The sequence below is a fragment of the Ylistrum balloti genome, unplaced genomic scaffold (assembly GCF_031769215.1).
Source record: "Ylistrum balloti isolate Yb309-2 unplaced genomic scaffold, AGI_CSIRO_Ybal_v1 Utg370370, whole genome shotgun sequence".
In the NCBI taxonomy this organism is placed as follows: Eukaryota; Metazoa; Mollusca; class Bivalvia; order Pectinida; family Pectinidae; genus Ylistrum; species Ylistrum balloti.
In genome coordinates this window covers 2679104-2697478 of record NW_026782260.1, presented here as the reverse complement: position 1 = coordinate 2697478, position 18375 = coordinate 2679104, and the positions used below count along the sequence as shown (strand labels likewise).

At 37.4% G+C, this 18375-nt stretch overlaps 1 long non-coding RNA gene across 14 annotated transcripts; it reads right to left on the bottom strand.

Annotated features, from left to right (window-relative positions):
• Window positions 1–6513: 6513 nt before the first annotated feature.
• On the bottom strand, window positions 6514–13985 carry LOC132553979 (uncharacterized). Of its 14 annotated transcripts, none has more exons than XR_009554370.1 (5): window positions 10899–13985; window positions 10058–10818; window positions 9924–10017; window positions 9120–9763; window positions 6514–8914 (listed from the first exon to the last, which is right to left on the bottom strand). It is a non-coding gene; the product is annotated as an uncharacterized LOC132553979 (long non-coding RNA). The 14 variants fall into 14 exon arrangements; XR_009554376.1 differs by lacking the exon at window positions 10899–13985 and having other exon boundaries at window positions 6514–8837; window positions 8875–8914; window positions 10058–10892; XR_009554377.1 differs by lacking the exon at window positions 10899–13985 and having other exon boundaries at window positions 9120–9196; window positions 9314–9763; window positions 10058–10892.
• Between the last annotated feature and the right edge of the window lie 4390 nt (window positions 13986–18375).

Genomic DNA, 18375 nt, shown 5'->3' with positions numbered 1-18375 from the left:
CATTTTGAAATTTCTTCATAGACTGACAGAGACCTCCTTGTAATTTGTAGATTACCAGGTATGAGACAGTTTTACAATGTCATAATGATCTCACTGGTAAATGTTCTATTTCCTTGTGCAATATGTTGTCACATGTTCCATGCTTGTTCGTATAACAGGTAGTTTTGTTGTTATTCTAATTTCAGAACATGTCACTCTTTGCTTGGATTGACTTAGATTTACAGATGTTGTCAAGGTTGCAGAAAACGATTACCCTTCTGATACACCTGGCCCCACTTGTATAAAATATCTCATTTTCAGATTTCCTCAAGCCCAGATTTTCCTCAGCTAATATCTCCTTGAAAATATCTTGTATGAAAATTCCGCAAGGAATTTCAGGACATCCTAGCTGATGCCTTCTTCCTGTTCCTTGAGAAAATTTTATACAAGCCGTTTTTGAGGAGATATCAGCTTAGGAAAATCTTGACTTGAGGAAATCTCAAGTTGAGATGTTTTATACAAGTGGGGCCTGGTCTTTTTCTCTTTGCACATTTCTAGGGGTTTCAATGACTGAAAATCTTTCTTTTGCTTGTGTTTTGCACTTGTTTCATCAAATTTGAGTTTGAGCTAAGTTATGTTGAAATGTCATGTATAGACTTGCATATATATAAATCCTGAACTAGAAATAAATTTATCTTATCTTAATACTTACTTCAGAGGAGCTGTCTTGACTCTCGATTTAACTCCAACCATCTTAGGTCTACAAACCTGAAAAGTAATAAAAATGTATACAAACATTATAATTCATAATACCCGTCTCCAATGTTTTACTAGGATAAAACATACCTGGTAACTAGATGATAAACATACCCTTTAATGGTAATACATTCTTGTTGTGGGATATATGTATCTAGATTTGAAAGACTGTTATATTTACCCTATGTGCCATGATTTTTGCCAAAAAAAAGGACCTTCACTAAGTAAAAAGCAGTTTCCATATGTGGTACAAAACCTTGAATTTCATCTATACAGAGTGAAATCTTTGAATGAAGAATTATTTTTCTTCTTATATCATTTGGTGATCTTTTTAGGACAGGTCTTACATAAGAACACCAATAATTATTCCTGTTACTAATAAGAGATATAATGCATAGTGGGGTCTTAAACAGAGTCCCACAGGAAAAGCAGGAGTCCAGGATTCAAACATCTGAGTCCAAAAGATCACTGTCCTGTTCATTTTATGACACTTTTAAAAACATTCATCTACACTAGAACAAAAGACTTGGTTACAATCCTATCTGGTTCCACAATAGCCAATTATATGTTTTTAATACAACATCTCAGTCATTAGCATTATTCATGTTTGACTACACAAATGTCATACCAGGGTTATTTTGAAATGGGGTTTCCTTAAGAAGTTTTAGTGGCAATGTAACAGAACAACATTTAAAAAGAGGCAATGGAGGCAACAACAGCTCAAACAAATTTTTGATCTCAGCTTGCTGAAGAATACAAACTGTCCATGATCAAACTATATTATTTTACATAAGCAGAATATACTTATACCTTCGGTTTCTGTACAGGAACATTCTTCTTTGAAACTTTTGATGGAATTTTCTTTTCCATACTTCAGTGTAGATTTGGCCAGGCTTGATCTTGAGGAATATTACATTCTACAAAGTTCCACGGTGCTAATGCCAAATATCTTAGCTTATATTTCTGTAACAGATGTCATTATTTATTTCAATCCCTCTGCTAGGATTTGAACCCAGGACCCCTTGCTTACTAGTCTGACACTCAAATTCTGACTTAATTTAATAGCATTTAATAGCATAAATAATGAACGCAGGCTTCACAGCCTCTATGTCCATATCATGTACATTAAAAAGCATAATAAAAACAAATTTAACTTCCAGTTTAACAGCTACAAAGTACATACATGTTAATGATCATTATGTGAAACAGTTATTTTTCCAATGTTCATCTAACATTATTTCAAATTAAATTTCTTATCGTGACCTCTGGTTCGGAAATAAGTTTTTTGTTACTCTACAATCATATAAATTATTTATTATCTTGAATACGTTTATTACATCTCTTGTCCTACGGTGTTGAAGCGTTGGAAGTCAAGTGAATGATAATCAGTGATAAGGAAGGGGTTGAAATGTATCGGGCCATATTGGCCCTTTTTTTCATTAATTAAGTTCAGTTATTAATACATTTCACAGTCCATCGAGGGGAGAGAAACGGACATTTAGATGTTTTACTTCTGAAATAACTTCAGTAATCCGTGTAATGTCTAGAACGCGTCTAGAACAGAGACTGGCGACAGGTGATATTATGTTTGATTCCTGTGCAATAATTACGATGTAGACAAGTGACGAGGAATTGCAACTGTTTCACTTTCAGAACTCTTCGCCTGATGCTATAGATTACTACAAAACACGCTTTAAAACGTTCAAATTCATACTTCAGAGGAACTACAGTTTGTTTACATACCGACTAGTTCACATCGAGTACGGACATGTCGGCAAAATTTAAACTTCGGATTTGTTTTGTTTTCGGGCTCGTTTATTTCACTTACCACTAAGATAACTCGGAAAAATCACACATGTTTCAGTTGTTAATTCATTAATTTTGTCCCATGAACATTACTTTGCTTGCAGCAGATAATATAGAAAGACACCACACATTCTTTGAAATTCGTGCCATCAGGACAGACAACACATTTTAGATCATCCATCCGACTTCCGGTTTGGAAGAAAAAAGAGCAATAGAATTGGAAACGAAACAAATATGGACGACACAAGTGCTATCCTTATATTTATTTGTATAGAATATAAGTTTTCAATGACTCAATTGATAATTGTTTAGCACAGTCCACTGCATTCCCATTGAAACTTTAACACGCGAATGAATCTTCTCCATTTACGGAGTTAGTAAACCATGGAACTGTCACAAGAACGGAACGGAATATCCGGATTTACACATTTTCCAACATTCATTATCAAACATTAGACATTATAAACAACGGATTAGTTGTCCCAACTCCCCGTCATTGTAAAGTTTAATCTCAAAATAATTGCAATGGATTTTATTTGTCTTTTACATCCGCGCATTTTGCGCAAAATTGTCAAACAGTTAAAATATATGTTGCACGATATGAGTTAGCATGCATACGTATGTATCACAACACAAGGTTTTCAATTACATAACTTTATAATACTCACCGATAAGAAAGAACTTTTCATCCATAGTAAATTATTTCCTGGCTTCAATGAAATCAGAAATCATAGTTAACAATGTCTAAAATATTTTTCATTCTTCCCTGAATTTTCAATAACTGATGACTTGGTGATCCAAAACTGCCACCGATATATTACATCGTGTGTAACATGGGATTGAAATAGAGACGTATATAGCACACTCTGGTTGAAAACAAGTTATCAAAATGGCTAAAAGTCTTTGTAACTTGAATGAGTTGTGAGCGGCGATCTATGATTACTAAGTAAATATTTTTTTCCAACCTGTGAATTTTGTAATTTCCTTAACCGTTCACAACGTCCATTTCCCGATGTTATTTATTCACACTCTCGTTATAGTTATTGTCTTGTCAACATGGATATGCATTGTAAATCAAATGAACATACAGAGGAGGCATTGTTCAACGGAATCTAAATTTAGATACGACCTATCTTTTAGTTGCGTAATCCTTAAAATACAAACATGAAAAAATACACACACAATTGAAAACAAAACTGTGGATGATATGTGACATACATCTTAAAAATTGTGAATTGTCTACATTAATGAATATTTTTGGTGGGGCAGGGCATTCGATCTAAGACCGTTTGGAGTCGAGGGCGAAGTGCTCTGTGCTACCGTTATGTGGCACAACACGAAGTGAAATTTTTGAAATCATATTAGATTACATATTGAATACACTCTTGTTTGTATTTGTGAGAAATGCAAAACACAGAAAACCAAAAATGACAGTCATGTGGCCAGTATTTTCAGAAGGTTTTAGATTTACATTGATGAATAATTATTCTAACACCGCAAAATTTCAATTATCGTCATGTTATTAGTGTGTGTAAGTTTACTTTAAATATCATAACTTAGGACAGATAACCTTTATTACACTGTGAAATGACACCTTAAGTATGTGCTTTATATTTTTTTTTTATGAATTATGTATAATTGTTGCTATGGTAAAAGAATTTCAAATATTGTGAAAAGGTAATAAGTGAATTTCTCGATGTTCCAATCAATTAATTGATCTTGTCCGTGTTGATTGTAATAATAAGTAGATCTTGATCACGCTGCAATCGGGAGTATCGTGAAAACCCAATTTGCATATTTAGATTACTCATTCAAATACATTGTCAAATTTGGACATAGTGACGTTTAAAGCAAAGACACTCCCACCGTACTCCCTTTGGTGTATTTCTTATATGGTTGTCATGGAGTCGTCTATGTGGTTATAAGGTCATTTGCATGCATGATGCTTTTTTACTTAACATTCAATGCCACGGATATAACCAACCTGTCGAGAGGTATTCCTGTCCAAAATTTCCAACTACATAGCAACATTTTTGCGGGAAAAGCTGAAGTATAGTGAGATTTTTAAGCTATAAGGATAGCCGTTTTTATATGATTTCTTACTATGTGTAATTATGTAATTACCCAAAACTTAATTTGCTAGCCATGTTTCAATTATAACTGTGTAGAATGACCTCATGTTTCAAGCTATACGCGTGACAGAGCTAAATAAATGAATGGGTTGTCACATGAACAAAGCTCCTCGAGAGAATGTTCTCCTTAATCCTACTCCTAATCGCGTCTATAAATCCCTAACGGTATTTCGATGGTTTAAATACACATTTTAAAATTTAAACTTTCCGGTCCTTGCTGATTCATTCATAATACATATACCAGCGGAAACGGAAATGCACGCGTAAAATGTTTGTGTTGCTCAATATCATTCATTAAAGCTTGAAACTTTACAAAGGTAAGTTGGGTATGCCACTCCGTCATTTACACTGGTCAGTGCAAGAATTGCAAGGGTAATTTGTCTGTCCAACGTCTTCATTTTCACTTTAGGATATCGTTTCGTTCATATTAGCCGTTAGACAACAGATAAATTGTCTATTATAGTCAAATTGAATTGTAAGAATATATTACAGGAGAATAGGAATTTGTCTTGAATATATATATTTTTTTGTCATTTTAAAATTCTAGGCATCCTGCTTTTGTCGCCAGAGCGAACCTTTCTTCCTCCCAGGAATCAAGAAAAGATTTTCAGCCATCAAGGAGGAAGTATTATTTTTCAAAAGAGCACTTCCGCCTGGTACTGCACCATGTTTCTGGTTCGGCAGAAGTCAGCGGTCTGGCGACAAGTGATCGATCTCGGTGCTTTCAATAGGCATATTAATTATCCTCACTTACGTATGGGAACCCCACGAGCCACGATTGCTTCAGTGTGGCAGAGTATATGGATGATTTAAATCGTTCTAGAAGATATCACGTCTGGTCTTGAAACTTGCTCAAAGTAGGGGTTATCCCCTCTAGAGTGAGGTCCAAGGTGACCTCTTCTCAGAAATGTGTGTTCTTAAGAACTTTCAATATCGTTAAGGGCATTGTCCTTCCACCTTTGGAGGAGTTGATGAAAGTCACGGAGATAACTGTCTGTCATAAGTCGATCCCAAACCCAGGCACACTGCTTCCTCAAATTCTATCATGTCTCAGCTCTTCCCCCTGGGAGACTTCACATCAGACCTCCGTTTCTGTTAGTCATTTGGATCTCATCATCAAGGGAGTGGGAAGCAATGTTTCCTTAAGACCAGTCTGTTAAAGTCTTTTCATTGGGTGACCATCAGGAACAATGTCTGTCTAGGGGTTCGTATGTATAGGTTAACTCCAACTGTACATGGACACCTCTGTGTCGTGTTAGAGACCTGACCTCCCCTTTTTGGAGGAGTGCTCGGAGGAAAAGTCATGGAGCACATCAACATGCTAGAGACTAATTAAGGGATATATTTTGACTGTCCAATCCCATTTGGGTATATTGCAGTCCAAGTTGATTTGTGTGGCAACAAGTTGTTGAGTACCTGGAAACATCGAGGCACCAGGTCTCTTGGCCTGCTTACTTTGCTATCCATATACATTGGCCATGAGTTACAGATGACTATTCTGGTAAAGTATGGTCAACACAGGTTGATATTCTTGTTAATATTCCCTCTCCATGCACCACCAGTCAAGCATAACATGAAACAGCTGAACCAATCAACCTGTTTACCTCTTCCCTCAACAGTCATTTGCATATGTTTGTTTTCAGGTGACGGACCCAAAGACATGGGCAGTGATATGTTTCTAATGTATCTTGGCCAGCAGGAGAAGAAGAATCCTTGAAGCCAATCTTTTAGAAAGAGTAGCAATAATGAAATATTGTTCAGACAGATGACTGGCATTGGCATACACTACTCTGATCTTCATCCAGCAGAGTTAAAATCAAAAGAAACACTACACATTGAATCAATGATCATGTTTTGTTTTATTTGTATTACATGTTTGAGATAAACAGAAATTATACAGTACAAATATCAAAAGTCAGACAACCAATGGCACACTTGTATTGAAAAGCTGAATGTAAACAAGACATTCACAGGACTGTCAGCATATGACATCCACACAAGTGCCATGACAATAACATTTAGGTGCGACATCATCACAAGGATGTGTCATACTAAGATAGAAGGACATCTACATGGTGTGACATACACTGAGATGTCAGGACATCCATTGGCGCGACATCCACTAAAATGTCAGGACGTCTAAATGCACAGAGTATGACATATATACAAATATGTCAGGACGTCCAAAGGGCATGACAAATATACAGGCCATGACATTTGTTATGAGATGCCAAGATGTCCACAGGTCATGACAACTATACCGAGATATCACGACAACCATAGGGTGTGACATATATACAATTATGTCAGGACGTCCACAGGTGATGACATTTAGTATGAGATGTCAGGACGTCCACAGGCCATGTTATTTGTTATGAGATGCCAAGATGTCCACAGGTCATGACAACTATACCGAGATATCACGACAACCATAGGGTGTGACATATATACAATTATGTCAGGACGTCCACAGGTGATGACATTTAGTATGAGATGTCAGAACATCCACAGGTGATGACATTTAGTATGAGATGTCAGGACATCCACAGGGCATGACATATATACTATACGATATGTCATAACACCCACAAGGCACAACATATATACTGAGATGTCGTGATGTCCACATGGTGTGACATATATTACTGGTATGTCATAACACCTACAAGGCACGACATATCTATTGAGATGTCGTGATGCCCACATGATGTGACATATATTCTATACTGATATGTCATAACACCCACAAGGCACGACATATATACTGAGATGTCGTGAAGTCCATATGGTGTGACATATATTAATGGTATGTCATAACACCCACAAGGCACGACATATATACTGAGATGCAGTGACGTCCACATGGTGTGACATAAATATTGATATGTTGGGATGTCCATAGGTCGTGACATACATGAGTTGTGGGGACATCTACAGGGTATGACATAACATTTACAGAAGTGTAAGACAAGACCTTGCTGTCATCATCACACATTAAGTAGGAAAACAAGACTGACTTTACACCATCTTTAACACTCCAGCCCAAGCATCAGTCAACCATATAAATAAAACATTACAATATAAATTAGTTTCTACTTCTGTATAACAGTACTCTATAAACACATATAACCACACTCCTCACACCAAATAAATACACTAATTGCACATAATCATATTGTACAGAACATTTCAAAAGTATTTACTAACAAGATCTTTACACAAATATATGCCTTATACTTTTCATTGCAGAGTTTTTTTTCCCCAATTTTTCTGGACAGTCATTAACTTTCGCTCACTGAAATCACCATAATTACTTTAAATACAAGAGTTTTCTGTGTGAAATAAAATTTTACAATTATTGACCATTTTAGATACTTCAAAAAGATAGTAAACCTACAGTACTTTAGTACAACAGTACACTACCGACGGTACAACAATGTACTTACAGTACACTACCGACAGTACAACAGTGTACCTAAAGTACAACAGTGTACTTAAGGCTCTACAGTGTACTTAAAGTAGGATACCGATGGAGCCACTGTGAACCTACAGTAGGATACTGATGGAGCCGCTGTGAACCCACAGTAGGATACTGATGGAGCCGCTGTGAACCCACAGTAGAATACTGATGGAGCCACTGTGAACCCACAGTAGAATACCGATGGAGCCACTGTGAACTCACAGTAGAATACTGATGGAGCCGCTGTGATCCTACAGTAGAATACTGATGGAGCCACTGTGAACCCACAGTAGAATACTGATGGAGCCACTGTGAACCTACAGCAGAAGTAATTGCTGGATGATTTTGACACAAATTATTCTAGTAACCTTTAAATTTGGTTGAGTCCATGTCTTTCTTTTGAACAGCTAGAACTTGGTGGTGGACGGATGGTGGATAATGGGTGCTGTACCATTATCTCATTCTGGCAGGTAAACTTAAACAAAAATTGCAATTTGACTAAATTACCTTTAGACCAGAAGGACCTGTAACACTGATCAGTGATTACCTTTAGACCAGGACCTGTAACACTGATCAGTGATTACCTTTAGACCAGGAGGACCTGTAACACTGATCAGTGATTACCTTTAGACCAGGAGGACCTGTAACACTGATCAGTGATTACCTTTATACCAGAAGGACCTGTAACACTGATCAGTGATTACCTTTAGACCAGGACCTGTAACACTGATCAGTGATTACCTTTAGACCAGGAGGACCTGTAACACTGATCAGTGATTACCTTTATACCAGAAGGACCTGTAACACTGATCAGTGATTACCTTTAGACCAGGACCTGTAACACTGATCAGTGATTACCTTTAGACCAGGACCTGTAACACTGACACTGTAACACTGATGATCAGTGATTACCTTTAGACCAGGACCTGTAACACTGATCAGTGATTACCTTTAGACCAGGACCTGTAACACTGATCAGTGATTACCTTTAGACCAGGACCTGTAACACTGATCAGTGATTACCTTTAGACCAGAAGGACCTGTAACACTGATCAGTGATTACCTTTAGACCAGAAGGACCTGTAACACTGATCAGTGATTACCTTTATACCAGAAGGACCTGTAACACTGATCAGTGATTACCTTTAGACCAGGACCTGTAACACTGATCAGTGATTACCTTTAGACCAGGACCTGTAACACTGATCAGTGATTACCTTTAGACCAGGACCTGTAACACTGATCAGTGATTACCTTTAGACCAGGACCTGTAACACTGATCAGTGATTACCTTTAGACCAGGACCTGTAACACTGATCAGTGATTACCTTTAGACCAGGACCTGTAACACTGATCAGTGATTACCTTTAGACCAGGAGGACCTGTAACACTGATCAGTGATTACCTTTAGACCAGGACCTGTAACACTGATCAGTGATTACCTTTAGACCAGGACCTGTAACACTGATCAGTGATTACCTTTATACCAGGACCTGTAACACTGATCAGTGATTACCTTTATACCAGGACCTGTAACACTGATCAGTGATTACCTTTAGACCAGGAGGACCTGTAACACTGATCAGTGATTACCTTTGGACCAGGACCTGTAACACTGATCAGTGATTACCTTTAGACCAGGAGGACCTGTAATACTGATCAGTGATTACCTTTAGACCAGGAGGACCTGTAACACTGATCAGTGATTACCTTTAGACCAGGAGGACCTGTAACACTGATCAGTGATTACCTTTATACCAGAAGGACTTGTAACACTGATCAGTGATTACCTTTAGACCAGGACCTGTAACACTGATCAGTGATTACCTTTAGACCAGGAGGACCTGTAACACTGATCAGTGATTACCTTTAGACCAGAAGGACCTGAAACACTGATCAGTGATTACCTTTATACCAGAAGGACCTGTAACACTGATCAGTGATTACCTTTAGACCAGGACCTGTAACACTGATCAGTGATTACCTTTAGACCAGGACCTGTAACACTGATCAGTGATTACCTTTAGACCAGGACCTGTAACACTGATCAGTGATTACCTTTAGACCAGGAGGACCTGTAACACTGATCAGTGATTACCTTTAGACCAGAAGGACCTGTAACACTGATCAGTGATTACCTTTAGACCAGGAGGACCTGTAACACTGATCAGTGATTACCTTTAGACCAGGACCTGTAACACTGATCAGTGATTACCTTTAGACCAGGACCTGTAACACTGATCAGTGATTACCTTTAGACCAGGACCTGTAACACTGATCAGTGATTACCTTTAGACCAGGACCTGTAACACTGATCAGTGATTACTTTTACACCAGAAGGACCTGTAACACTGAACAGTGATTACCTTTGGACCAGGACCTGTAACACTGATCAGTGATTACCTTTAGACCAGGACCTGTAACACTGATCAGTGATTACCTTTAGACCAGGACCTGTAACACTGATCAGTGATTACCTTTAGACCAGGAGGACCTGTAACACTGATCAGTGATTACCTTTAGACCAGGACCTGTAACACTGATCAGTGATTACCTTTAGACCAGAAGGACCTGTAACACTGAACACTGATTACCTTTAGACCAGGAGGACCTGTAACACTGATCAGTGATTACCTTTAGACCAGGACCTGTAACACTGATCAGTGATTACCTTTAGACCAGGACCTGTAACACTGATCAGTGATTACCTTTAGACCAGGAGGACCTGTAACACTGATCACTGATTACCTTTAGACCAGGAGGACCTGTAACACTGATCACTGATTACCTTGATATATTTCAGATTGGAAAAATATTCATATGCTGGAAAACTGTTTGGCACAGACAAGAGGAGGCAAACCATACATTCAATGCCAAAGGTCATCTTGGCTGGATAATGAAGATGGGTCCACAGTGAAACACAAGAGTACCTGTGAATGTCAATAAATCAAGGCAAGCTATAACCTGGGCAATAACACAGTCTTTCCCACTGCTAAAGATAACATTTTAGTTAAATAAAATTTAGATGATCAGAGTTGCCTTCACAGGTAAATCATATCAGGATATTGTTCTGCCTTCAAACTGGTGCACTGTCCTCAAACAGGTGCTCTGTCCTCAAACTGGTGCACTGCCCTCAAACTGGTGCACTGTCCTCAAAAGTAGCACACAGTTGTACACAACCTTCAGAATGGTAAACTGCCCTAAAAAATGTGCCAACATGCCCTTCCTTAAGATTGGTACAATACATATTATAGTTCTCCTTCAGGTGTGCAAATGACCTGTAGTGTAGGAGATAGAGTCTGGTCAAGATAAAGGAAGGATGGATGGAAAGACAGACAATGACCAGTAGTGTAGGAGATAGAGTCTGGTCAAGATAAAGGAAGGATGGATGGAAAGAAAATGACCAGTAGTGTAGGAGATAGAGTCTGGTCAAGATAAGGGAAGGATGGATGGAAAGACAGACAATGACCAGTAGTGTAGGAGATAGAGTCTGGTCAAGAGAAAGGAAGGATGTATGGAAAGACAGACAATGACCAGTAGTGTAGGGGATAGAGTCTGGTGAAGAGAAAGAAAGAATGGATGGAAAGACAGACATTGACCAGTAGTGTAGTTTTGTGACAGAGAATATGCTAGAAACCCTCTTTGATATTCCAATCAAATTTTAGGTTCAAATACTGGTGAAACTGGAGAAAATATTATGGTCCATAGCACTGGTGGAGCTGCTGAAAATGTTCAGGTCCATAGCACTGGTGGAAGAATGCATTTCCAAGATGTCAATCTTAGCTGCCATCTTTGATTTTAGACATCTTTAGGTTATTGCAGCCAGGTTACAGTTAAATCTCACAGGTGAAATTTGAGAAGATTCAGATAAAATCACCCAAATATCGAAATACGGAATAGAGGTTGTTGAAATCTGTTTTAATAATTTAAATCTGCACATTTACCAACTGCCAGACAAGCAGCTGTCCATCACATTAAATAAACAAAACAGTACAGTTACAGCTGAGCTTCCACTCTAGGCTAATTTTGATCGATTATTTACATCATATCCCTACAACACAATCACTCTCTTGTTACTTTGCCATTTCAATATAAAAAAAAATAATTTACTCTTCTATAAAACAAGTATTTTCAATGGCCAATTTTTTCGATGTTGTCATCCCATAATAAATAAAAAGTCATTTTTAACCTCAGATTTGATTTGCCAATAAATTGCCAAAGAGCGATCAAAGAGGACAGTCAATTATAAATGTCAAAAGTATTGCAATCTGTGAGGATTGTAAGGATTACCTTGGATCGTTTCTATGTTATTGATGTATATCACCAAAAACCGAGCGTACTCATGGCATAACCTAGGTATGGTTTATCTAGAGTACATCCCTGTTTTTGTCTTGTGATTTAATAACAAAAAAACAAAAAACACTCAAACACAATTGTATATCCATTGAAATGATATTGCCCTTGTCAAGAATTACATTAAATTTGCCCTAAATTTTCAATATAATAAATAAAGCACAAGTCATACTCTAAGAAACTGAAACCTGGTCAACTAATAGTTCTAACATTTCCTTTTATAGTTTGTTTCACCCAAATTGCACAAGAGTTCCTATTGAAACAGAGGATTTGGTGGTCTACTAGCATCCAACTTTTTGTTTTTGTTCAGGAACACCTGAGAAATCAAGATTTCATGGCTGTCATGTTGAATGTGACACACATCCAAGTTTTTTTTAGGACCATAAGGACAATTCATTAGAGAACAGTGAAAGTTTTCATTGATACCACTTTCTCTTCAAGAGAAGTAGAGATTAACAAGCTTAAGAGGGCGGCCATTTTATCGATACCACTTTCTGTTCAGGAGCTGTAGAGAAAAACAATCTTAAGAGGGCGGCCATTTTGAATGCGGCATGAATCAGAAATTTACTAAGAACAATATGTGGACCATCCACAGTAAGTGGAATTCCTGCTTCTGTAACAGATAGCAGGATTTTCAAGATGGCAGCTATGCATGCCACCTCCAATTCAGGTACAAAATGAAACATCTTAAATATCAACATCTGAACAATAAGGGAGATAACTCCTCCTTATATTTCCACACATGATCTTTTCCTTATATTTCCATACAGAGTACATAGGCCTAAGCAACAGTAATATGACCAAAGAATCCAGGTTTTGCTGATACACATACAAAATTTGTCATCTTTTCTGTCAAAACTACCGGAACACAATCAATTTTCAGGACTTACATGGGACGGATATATTCCATAACCTTTACATAGGAATCATGATGGCAAATGTTTGTGAAGCTAAAAAACAAATTCTATAATTCAAAACAAGCCAACACTTTCATACTTCATTAACAAACATGCACATCATTCACAGTTTCTTCCTTTTTGAAACAAGGTCAATACATATATCACACATTCTGTGTATATCACACATTCTGTCTGTATATCACACATTCTGTCTGTGTATATCACACATTCCCTTTGCGTATGTAACACAATCCCTTTGTCTATATCACACATTCTGTCTGTGTATATCACTCATTCCCTTTGGGTATGTAACACAATCCCTCTGTCTATATCACACATTCTGTCTGTGTATATCACTCATTCTCTTTGTGTATGTAACACAATCCCTCTGTCTATATCACACATTCTGTCTGTGTATATCACTCATTCTCTTTGTGTATGTAACACAATCCCTCTGTCTATAGCACACATTCTGTCTGTGTATATCATACTTTCCACCTGTGTTAGCTCGTGAATGAAATCACTGAAGTAATTAAGTTGTATATATATGAATATATATACAACTTAGTGTATATATATATATATATATATATATATATATGCATAAAACTGATTTAAAACAAAATAATTATTAAACATAAAATCTCTCCTTGACCAAAAATATCTTTGCATCTGATCAGACATCATACAATTCACAAACAGTGCCATAATATCTTTGAAAAATTCAAATTCTTCATTCAGAACTTGATTAATTGTAGATATAAAAGAACCGATTTCTCAATGACGATACAAATTTGTATATGTACAATATCACTTAACTACTCGATAGGAAATATCCACATTTATGAGTTAATTCACTGAGGAGAAATGCACACATGAGCAATTAACTCGCTGAGGATAAATTCACACACGAGTAATTAACTCACTGAGGAAAAATACACACATGAGCAATTAACTCGCTGAGGATAAATACACACATGAGCAATTAACTCATGGAGGATTTATACATCCATGAGCAGTCAACTCACTGAGGATAAATACACACATGAGCAATTAATTCATTGAGGGTAAATACACACATGAGTAATTAACTCACAGAGGATAAATGCACACATGAGCAATTAACTCGCTGAGGATAAATACACACACGAGTAACTAACTCATTGAGGATTTATACATCCATGAGCAGTCAACTCACTGAGGATAAATACACACATGAGCAATGAACTCGCCATGGATAAATACCCACATGAGCAATTGACTCACCGAGGATAAATTCACACATGAGCAACTAACTCATTGAGAATATATACATCCATGAGTAGTCAACTAACTGAGGATAAATACACACAGGAGCAATTAACTCGCCATGGATAAATATACACATGAGCAATTAACTCACTAAGGGTAAATATGCAAACAAGTAATTAACTCACTGAGGAGATAAATATATTAAATATGCCTAGTCATGTTCACATCCCCAGTTAGAGAACAATGTTAGAGAGCAAATGGGAAAAAAATTAATTACTAAAAAAAATCTACAATTTGAGTAATTAAAAGATGTTTTTAAACATTTTAAATTATGAACTTAAAACATTTCTAGTAATAAAAATAAATCTTCATTCTTAAATGACTAGAACTAAACTATTTATTTATGAAGATATGAAATATGTGACATAATTTTGGGAATAGAAAATAAATGCCATTTTGCTTAATCCTTTTCAGGACATACTCTTTAACTTTTTATGAAGCACTGTGAAACACATGATATACAAACAGCTATTAATTAAAATTTAACAAAGACCTTCTTAAAACTTTTTTGAACTTTACGAAGAAATTTAAATAACAGAACATGATTAACTGACAGTTTCATTTCACAACCAGTGGCTGTTGTCTGCAAATGATACAGGAATGAATACAAACACTACCATGTCAAGGTACAAAAAAACAAATCATGATAAGGCATCCCTCGCAACAGTTTAACAAAGGCCCCAGAGGCCTGTATCACTTACCAGCAGGTACAGTCATATAAAGTAATAACAGAACTATGTACATCCCTGTAATCAAAACAGAGTATCCTCGACACCAAGTACTATCAATAACTATGAGTAGAATTGTATAAAATGTGGCAATACCATTTGCTAACTAAATTATTCAGTGTGACAGAGCTTTGTTAGAGTATACCTGGTTTTCAATGTAACTTTGTAGTCTTTTTCAATTATTTGATGATATTAACAGAAGACCAAAATTAATTTAGCTGCTTCCGTAGTGCAAACAAAACACTCAAGTATTAAATATCAGTTCAATATCTCCAAAAAGCTCTAAGTTCAAAGGTCAATAAGTTGAGTGTTACCTAATGAAATTCTTGATCTGCCACTTTATGTACCAAACTTCAAATTGTCCTGAACAAAAGAAGTCGTCAATTAACTTCACCGTGGTCTAGAATTTTCCCAGATTTGAAAGGTACCTGTGAACACTGCTGGTAAGAACACCCTAAAAATTACTTCTGCATTTCCTTTTCTCCATTACTGACGAATATAACAGACACAATGTATCTGCCAATCTTCATTCTCTCTTAATTCTCTACTTAGTTAACGAGAATAATCTGTTTTGAATACATTTATACTTAGGCCCAACCATTCGAAAAGCATAACATACAACATCAATAAAATATAGATTTGTTTCATTTTGTACTTATTTAGTATTATGAATAAATCAATTTTAGGTTCTGAGTCATGTGTATGGCTTGTTGGTAGACTTAAATCACAAATATACAGCCTTTCAAACCAGAGCAAGAACAAATATTCAAGCACCTTGTTAAATTCCCTTCCCTATGTCATCAGAGGACCAGTGGGTCCTCCGTAGGACACAAAGCAATACATTTAATGATGAAAAGTTGAAGATGAGGAAACTATACATTGTTCTATGGTCAGTTTCCAATACCACAATAGGACAAAATTTGAGATGATTTTAAGAACTTAATGAGGCTCTGTATGCATATATCATACCTATCGTCTGTGTACAAAAGAGAGTGAATTGCTGAACTCACAGATCATTGAGGAATTATCCATGATATATGAAGTTTATTGAGTATCTAGTGTTTATCATTACACAACAAGTTCCAATAGCCAACCTTGGGTATACACAATATGTTCCCATAGCTAGCCTTGGGTATACACAATAGGTTCTCATAGCTAGCCGTGGGAATGCATAATAGGTTCCCATAGCTAGCCTTGGGTATGCACAATAGGTTCCCATAGCTAGCCTTTGGTATGTACAATAGGTTCCCATAGCTAGCCTTGTGTATGCAAAATAGGTTCCAATAGCTAGCCTTGGGTATGCACAATAGGTTCCCATAGCTAGCCTTGGGTATGCACAATAGGTTCCCATAGCTAGCCTTGGGTATGCACAATAGGTTCCCATAGCTAGCCTTTGGTATGTACAATAGGTTCCCATAGCTAGCCTTGTGTATGCAAAATAGGTTCCAATAGCTAGCCTTGGGTATGCACAATAGGTTCCCATAGCTAGCCTTGGGTATGCACAATAGGTTCCCATAGCTAGCCTTGGGTATGCACAATAGGTTCCCATAGCTAGCATTGGGTATGCACAATAGGTTCCCATAGCTAGCCTTGGGTATGCACAATAGGTTCCCATAGCTAGCCTTGGGTATGCACAATAGGTTCCCATAGCTAGCCTTGGGTATACACGACAGGTTCCAATAGCTAGCCTTGGGTATGCACAATAGGTTCCCATAGCTAGCCTTGGGTATGCACAATAAGTACCCATAACCAGTTTTTGTGTACATGACAGAAACCTATAGTCAACCTTAGGTGTAAATGACATGTTCCCGTAGCCACCCTTGGATGCACATGGGAGGTTTCCATAAAAACACATGATGTATCAGTTGACTGGATAGTCCTTGATAGTAACGATAAATAGTTGCCTTTGATTCTCACACAAAATACACAACATTACAGCTCCCGATGCCACTGTTAATCACTCAAACTTGACAACAAACCCCTTGTGACCTAGAAGGGTTTCCATGGAGATGACTTCCATGAATCTTCTGCAGTCCGGCTGTATAAGAAGACTAGAAGAGCTCCTAAGAACACCACTTCTGTAAGACATTTTACTCCCTCACATTCAACGTTTAACTCTCTTCTTTCCATTGGTATAGAGGACCTAACATTTTCAACTGGGTAATATTCAAATGTTGCCAGCACAATCATCACAGCACTTCAGGTGCTAGCACTCAAAGTAAGAATATTGTTAGAATGCCAGACAACACACAGTGGCATCAATATCACACTAGGTCAGCACTGACATTCCTTATATTCACAATTTTTCCTATCTCAGTCCCACAATGCAGTCTAGTCGTACAAGGATGACATAGATTATGCCTCAAGTGTTACCATCACCAATATCTCTATAACATCTCCACGTATCACCATGGCTGACATGTTTGGGTTATTTCCACATGCTACCATCCCTGACATGTTCGTGTCATCCTCCACTTGTTACCATCCCTGACACGTTCATGTCATCCTCCACTTGTTACCATCCCAGACACGTTCATGTCATCCTCCACTTGTTACCATCCCTGACACGTTCATATCATCCTCCACTTGTTACCATCCCTGACACGTTCGTGTCATCCTCCACTTGTTACCATCCCAGACATATTCGTGTCATCCTCCACTTGTTACCATCCCTGATATGTTCGTGTCATCCTCCACTTGTTACCGTCCCTGAAATGTTCGTGTCATCCTCCACTTGTTACCATCCCTGACATGTTCGTGTCATCCTCCACTTGTTACCATCCCTGGCATGTTCGTGTCATCCTCCACTTGTTACCATCCCTGACATGTTCATGTCATCTTCAACATGTTACCATCCCTGACATGTTCATGTCATCCTTCACTTGTTACCATCCCAGACATGTTTTTGTCATCCTCGACATGCTTCCATCTCTTACATGTTGATAAGTCTC